This window comes from Lolium rigidum, chromosome 3, assembly GCF_022539505.1.
Source record: "Lolium rigidum isolate FL_2022 chromosome 3, APGP_CSIRO_Lrig_0.1, whole genome shotgun sequence".
In the NCBI taxonomy this organism is placed as follows: domain Eukaryota; kingdom Viridiplantae; phylum Streptophyta; class Magnoliopsida; order Poales; family Poaceae; genus Lolium; species Lolium rigidum.
In genome coordinates, this window is record NC_061510.1 from 96,979,052 (window position 1) to 96,986,870 (window position 7,819).

At 43.3% G+C, this 7,819-nt stretch overlaps 1 long non-coding RNA gene across 2 annotated transcripts; it reads left to right on the plus strand.

Annotated features, from left to right (window-relative positions):
* The first annotated feature begins 2,011 nt into the window (after positions 1-2,011).
* LOC124701982 lies at positions 2,012-7,058 on the plus strand. Of its 2 annotated transcripts, XR_007002292.1 has the most exons (4): positions 2,012-2,477; positions 2,574-3,912; positions 4,437-4,484; positions 6,404-7,058. It is a non-coding gene; the product is annotated as an uncharacterized LOC124701982 (long non-coding RNA). The 2 variants fall into 2 exon arrangements; XR_007002291.1 differs by having other exon boundaries at positions 2,574-4,484.
* The last annotated feature ends 761 nt before the right edge of the window (positions 7,059-7,819 follow it).

Consider the following 7,819-nt stretch of genomic DNA (forward strand, 5'->3'; position numbering starts at 1 on the left):
TACATATCAAGTGCATATGCACCCATGATCAGTTTTGGTTTTCCGCATCAGTAAGCCAATAGCTAAAATAGAGTAGGAGCATCAATAAATCACTAACTAAAATTAGAGTAGGAACATGAGTGAATATGGTATGGGTGTTTCTTATTCTACTATGCATCTTAAAAACACCTCTTTTATGTATCACAAATTAGGACCAATAATATTTTACTATATCCAACACCAAAATTAAGATTGGAGAAGAATTTTTTTGTATAAGCTCAAGGGAAAAAATCCCATTTGTTCTCCGTCCTACATTTAAGCAGATCTGGGGAAGTTGACCGCCTATATAGATCACTGCCTTCCACCTCACATCCAGTGAAGATTCAAGTCCACATTCTGATTGACCACCATGTGGTGCAAGAATAAACTAATCAAATCACTATGCAAGAAGAAACATAGTTTATTCTTCTTTATGCCAATTGCATAGTAAATCGATGCTCTAGAAAAGATCTGAAACTCGAAAGAAACTACAAGTCTACAACTTACCGCTAATTCAAAAAGCTTTCTTCCAATTGGTATGATAGAGCATCCATGTGTGCGGATCTAACCAAAATATGCAAACACAAATTGGCCACATATTTCCGATTTGCAACCTAAAAGATAACATCATGCCAGGAACACACATCACATGGTGCAGGTGATGCCAAGATAGCCTTGCCGAAACCTGAAAAATATACCAGCCGAAACCTGAAATCGGGCATGGGAGAAGGAAACAGAGGTGAGGCTCCAATGCTTACATCATTTAGGCCTCCCATGGCTATCTTGACGTCATCTTTGCAGCGTCGGGACTTTGCTTCTCGTGGCGGTGGCAGAGGCTCGAGAGTTTGTTGGACATTGACTCCAGCTCCGCCTCCAACTGCGGCTTCTCCTGGTCGGCCGCCTTAATTAAGGCGCGCGTTAGCCTCGTCCTTAGTGCCCAGCTCGAGTGAGCTGGCGTCCGGGGAATCCACACCATCGGTGCTAGAGCATGGGGAAGTTGCCGATGGCGCAGGAGGAAGTCGGTAGCATTGCAGTCGGTCGGGATCCGGTGGTGCGGAAGACCGGAGCTGGTACAGATGGCCAGGGGCGGTGCCGGTGGCATGCCGGGGTGGTAGGTCGAGGCATGGGAGCTAGGGCGTCGCGCTAAGTGGGCTATTGGCTGATAGGAATATTAAGAAATTGCTCCATCGTCTGTCGTCCTTCGTGAAGATGATTGGCTCATTGAGGACATTGCCGCGATCATGTGAACGTACCTCCATGCGTATCATTGAAGATCATTTGTTCATTGGCTCATTGAGCGCTAGAAGCTTGTAGTAGATGGAGCGGGAGAACACCTGGACATCGATGTCCGCTCGTCCTGGTCTCACCATCGGAGTTGAACATACTGGACATCTGGAGCTACACGAGCGGGACAGAAAAATAGCATGATTGCTTTCCTAATGATCCTTGATTACTTTCCTATAAAACATCCCCTGGTTACCACCGTGAGTGGGTGGATAATTCGTTTCCTTATTAGACATGCTCATACTGTATTAGATAACCTTGATCTTGGGATACGATTGGTATGTAATATCTTCTTGCCTTTTCTCTCTTGAGCGAGTGCAATCTAACGGTACTGATTCTCCCAATGTTTAGTGGGCGCATTTGAGGCGATTTGACGGCTCAGATTTCTCTAATGTTTGATGTCAAAGTGGCGCACCATCCCCAACTCCAATTTAATAGTAAAGAAATGGGAGTTGGTCGTTTGACACTTAACGCACTTTGATGGTCGTCATTGGATGCATCTTGTCCATTCATTCTAAGTCAAAGTCTCCGCTTAAAATCCATCCGTCCGATCTACTTTCCACCGTAATTTACTCCTCTTTCCCCTTATTGTTGCTAATTCAATCCGTCCCTCTTTCCTTTGTTAGCGCTAATGATCAATCAACCTAATTAATTCTCATGGCAAACTCAGGTGCATGCCTTGCAGGTCTGGTCCTCGGCATAATTTCCTTCCCCAAATTCTTTAGCCAGATCTGATTTCCTCGCCAACACAGTCTCCTACCATGGGGCATCTCCTTCAATCGCGACGCCTCTGACACCCACCTCCCCGGCCATGCCTGATACCAGCCCTTCCCACCGTCGACCAGGCCTCCGATTCTCAGGCGCCCCTCCTCCTGCTGATGGGAAGCACCCCACGGGAGGGATGCACGGGCGTATACCTGCCTGGCAGCCGGCCGCCATGCTTGCAGTCGCTCCCATGGCCGCGCCCGCCATGGCGAGCAGCCGCGGGCAGGGCAAGTGACCAAGACGACGATACGTGGCGGAGCTCCGGGCATGGCCGATGGAGACGACCGCGGCAGCGGGACGATGGCACTGGGCATGCCCGCTGGGCGATGGCCGCGTCATCGATGCCTGTCCCCAACTCCCCATCCCCGTCCCTAAGCTCTATCTCCGCGCGCTAGGTCGTCGGCAACTAGGTAAGGTCGCAAACTACAACTTCAGTCTCATCACCTCAAATTTTCCCCCTCGCCCTAGAACTCCAACGATATATCAAATCCTAATTTGTTTTGCAGGTTTATTCGAGCTTTGGGAATGGCTGACATGTGCGGCATCATGCTCGGGAACGACGTATCCCACGTTGATCGTCAGTGAGCAGGTGATCTTGCAGCGAATTTTTGGTGGCCTCCGACCGTGAGGATGAAGAGGACATCCGCACACTCGAGTTCGGCCAGAGAACCTCAACAGAGGAGGTACGTTTCTATCCATTCTTCTTAATTCCTTCATTCTCGCTTGTAAACTTTGTCCACTCACATCTCTATTCTGCCTTTCTCAAATCCACCCACCATAGCATCTTTCTAAGATGAATGCTTGCTTACTGTAATAGGATTTGGGACCAGACGGAGAATGTATTTATTATTTGTTACTTAGTTCAACTACCTATGATATACGAGTTGGAAGGATTATACAGAATAATTTAGTCTTTTCATACATATTTGCATCTTTATAACATGAATGCTTGCTTGCTGTAATAGGATTTGGGACCATACGGAGAATGTATTTATTATTTGCACTTGCTTCTCCTCATATTTTTGTTGTAGATTTGTGCATTGTTGGGCAATGTTAAGATGCTAAGCAAGTGTTTCTTGTTACATGGTTATGATTCTCTCATATTTTCTGACTACAGAGTTAGATTTACATTGATGTCATTGTCCAACAACTATTTCTTTCTATATAATAATTAATTGTCCTTAATAAGAGGGCATAGTTCAACAGCTATTTCTTTGTGAATATTAATCACTTGTCCTATATTTCTTGATGCGTTGAAGGGGCAACACATTCTCTGTTTTTATTTTATTTTGAAGAAACATGAGGTTTACTCGCTGATGCAATGACCAAGAGGTGAAATGATTGATAGCACAGTAAAACTACCAAAACCAACAACAAGATCATCAGGGGCACATATTGTTGCTAAAAAAATCAGCACATGTGCGCACATGCCACCTAGAACAGAGGACAAGCAAAAGCCTTTCTCACTAATTTTTTTTGATTTCCCACTCTGCAAGCCTTTCACACATTAGTTTCTGTATTCATGCCTCAAGCAATATTGTTAATAAATCATGGTCTAGAGGCTGCATCCCTCCTGTCTGATAATGATCTGTTATGAATCTGTTGTTCTAGATTTGTGCAATGTTTTTCAGATTTATGATTACTGGTCTTTATTTCAACTAATGAATCTATGCCATTAGGCATACCGTTTTCATCCTGTCAGTTCATGAAGTACATCTTCTTGTGCATAGTATTATTAATTTTTTTATTCATCTATGATTTGGCAGGGAAAAGATAAGGGAGTAGGCATTTGTATGATAAATCTCCAACAACAGTTTTGAATTGAATAGTTACCATGTTTCCCAGGTTTGGCTACAACTCTTGATTACCCACAACTGGCTTTTATTTCTTACTTCTGGTCATACCATGTACTTAAACACCTTCTTATCTGCAATTGCTTGGGAGATGAGATTTAATTATGATAAGCTTCTGGCTCCCTGACCTTTTGATCTGTGTACTTAGTTTTTCTTGCCCTCGGACCAAGTAAATGAATATTTAATTAACACAAACTTTTATTAGTACATGAGAATAAAGTTTCATTGCAAATGGTTCAACTCCAACCAGGCACCCAGTAGTTTGGCATGTTCATGTCTAGCTCTTTCCGTAATAATCGAGTCATAGATTTTATATTCCCACTGATGCCAGCAAAATGACCACATATCATCCTCCTTTAATGATGTTGGATTATACGAAGCTTTGTATGCAGCAGTCATATACGAAGTTTAACTTCGGTCTTGATTGCAATATGAAAATGGTCTATTTTTCCTGATGCAACACGAGTTCTTTCATGTTCTACGTTTACAGGTCCTATTTTTTAAATCATGTACTAGGTCCGTTGTTAAGAAGCACCTGGCAACTTCTATTACATAAGTGAAAAGGTAGGTAAAATATTGTACAGAAAGCAGGTCCGTTGTTACTTGTTACAAACATCTTATATTGCAAGATTTAGTGTGAGAATGTATCATACTCCGTACATGTTTCTAAAATTGGCATACATGATACTTCTGGCCGGGCATAAAAAACCAAAGACCGAAGACCGAACCCGAAAAAACCGGGACCGAACCCGAAAAAACCGAAAATTCGGTCTTCGGTTACCAGCTCGGTCTTGGACATCCAGTGACCGAGATTTTATCGGGCTGTTTGGTCGTCGCTAGGCAGAGACCGATACGACCGAAAAGACTGAAAAGACCGAGCTCTTCCCCAGAAATCGAATCAATTCACACGCGTAGCGCTGCAGCTTCGGTCTTTTCCCCATTCCCCTCGCTCGTTTTCCCCTTGAGCTAGCGATTCGCCGCCGCCGCACTACACTACCTCCCCCATCCAACCTCGCTGACCCTGCCTTCTTCTCTGTTGGTGATCGAACTGTTTTAATCTTTGTGTGATTGATCGCTGCTTCTGTGATGTCGTTTGCTCTGATCAGTGGATTTCTTTCGATAGCATGCATCCTCAATTTGGTAAATTATTTTTATGCATTATTCTGGTTGTGATCGAACGATGATAACCAAAAATGCATGCCACATATCCAAAAACGCAAGAACACAAAGCCTCAAGGCTGGCGATACGGACTGCTATTCCTTCAAAGCAGTGTTGCGATCTTGTGTCTTTGCCACAAGAGTGGTGAAGTAATAGTTGATTACTGATTCTCTGTGATGCATTTTGTACGTTAGTTACTTTTATTTGGCTAGATCTGAGATGCGTTTGCTGTTGAGAATGGAGAGTGATGCAATTTTCTTACTGCGTTTCAGTAGATGGCATCTGAATCTCAAGATGCAAATTGGGGTAATCAATATGTACATGAGGATGAGATGAAGTTGTGCATTTTTTTTTGCTGTCATTCTGTATATACTTTGCTGCCATTTTTCTCTATTTGGTCAATACGGTCATGACCGAAGACCAGACCAAAAAGACCGAAAAGATCAATGCTAATACGGGTAGCATTCTTAGATGACCGAAATTGACAAAGCCCAAAAAGACCGGATCAAGCAAACCGAACAGACCGAACGCCCGGGCAGAATGATAGTGATAGGCATGGTTTTAAAGGCGTTGCCTAGGCGATGCTTAGACGTCAAGCCCCCCCCCCCCCCCCCCCCTCCCCCCTCCGCGTTGGAAAATCCACCGCTTTATGCGCGTAGGCGTTAGAGCACCCCCCAAACCTCTTTAAGACGCCTTAACGCCTTTAAAACCATGGTGGTAGGCAATACAGAGCAAACTAGATCATGCAAAAAAACTTTCTTATTTGATGACATACAACGTGGTTTTACGAAATAGTTATCTCTATTTGTTTTTTGTTTCTGACCAGTCTATCTTGGATCCAGTTAAGCAAAAATATTTTCAATCAACGTAACTAGCACTTGATCATAAATGAGCAACTGATAGCGCATTTCGTGTAAGCCCCCCCTCATAAATTGTAAGTGAATCCATCAGAATGTTATCCTTCTTAGTGCTGTCGGACGCCAGCGATATGCTGTTGGTGTTGCCTCCATTGTGATGCTTGGGCATCCCCACAATTCGCTCTGTTTCTTTGGGGATCCAAGATGGAGCGAGGTCATCGCTGAATACCGCGAATTCCGCTTTGTGATGGTGCATCTAGAGAGCTATACCAGCCTGGCAATGTGGTTGCCAGGCGATCTGGTACTACCTTCTTTATTTTCTCCTTCCTTTCCCTCGCATTTAACCATTTGTTTTGTTAATATGGGGATGGGCGAATAAGGAGGTCTTGATTGAAAGATATCAAATGCTTTTTGGTTGCCTATCCTTCGGTGCTTGCAGCGCGTGATGCCTTCACTTTCTTTTGCAGCCTGCTACATGCTAAATTTCAACATAAAGGGTTTGCTTTATGGGAAGGTTTTCATACGCCCAGACCTGCCTCTCCCTCGCACAGGCAAGCCAATCGCTGATGTGCCTTTGACTATCGATGTCGTGCCATGACCTGTGAAACCAGTCAAGACGGATTCCCCATTCGTGAAAGAGACACTTTATGCATTCATGATTACCGGTTTCATGGAAGAAGTCTCACGCGCACAACTAGAGTATGCTAGGTGCGCTGGTAAGGGACGCTCTTCCATCAAGACCTGAAGAAATTTGGTTCAGCGTGTGGCACTTGAAGATTGGAGAACATCCTAAATACTCTTCAGGCTGAGATTTTAGTTGCTGCCAACTGGGCTCAGTTAGCAGCTTTTGATGGAATCAGATCTGTGAACTGATTCTCTGGTCTTAAAAGAAAGAATGATGGTGATATTGATCGATCAGGTGTCTGCATATCTATGGCAGAATTCAAGGATTTCCTGAGTCAAAACTTTGATTTTTGTTCCTTTAGTTGGCAAAGAGAACTTCAAATAACAGAGTATCAAATGACGTGGCAAGGTTGGGCTGCGTGTTAAATTTGTATGAAGACGTTCATGTAGACAATGTAATGCCTGGTCTATTTGAGCTTATGGTGAGCGATATGGCTCTGTTCATTAGCAATGCAATATATGTGCATTTTCCCTCACAAAAATAGTACTTCCTCCGTCTATACATCATACATCTAAATTTGTTCAAATTTGAAACATCCTTTTATGAACGGAGGGAGTATGCATTTGTTTTTGATTGTTTGAGATGGAAAAAGAGAAAAAAGTATCCATACTATACCTTCTAGAGGCGTCGGGCCTTCTTACTAGAATATCTTTTGGATACATGGGACGTGCTTGAGGATATGAGGTTGCGGCCTGATGCACCATGACGACAGAAGGTATGCAAGCTGGGCGATCTGGTCCATGCGACGTTGCAGGAGGGTTTGTCAGTGTTCTGTGTTGCTTGCGCAGACTTATTTGTTTGCGCGCAGGAGACGAACACACTAGACTCCCGGAGCATTCCAACGATTACAATATGTTGTCATTATTTCTTTTGCTGGTGTATAAGATACTGCTGAGCATACATTTTATAGAGCCGATGTGAATTCTATATTCTTGTCGATATATTTTCTACAAAGGAACCAAATAGCTATGCTTGCAAATTTATTTAGAAAAATGAATATTTCGGTTGGATAATCATTAAACAGTACTACTATTATTTGCCGTTTCTTGTGTTGTGTATTTGTTGATTTCAATACTTCTATAAATGTACACTTACTGATATTGGATAAAACTATTTCCCTTAAGTTCAAATCCAAAGTGTTTGGTCAAAAGTCCCTAAGGACAATCTAAGTTGAGTAGATGTTTGCAGAATTGCAGAG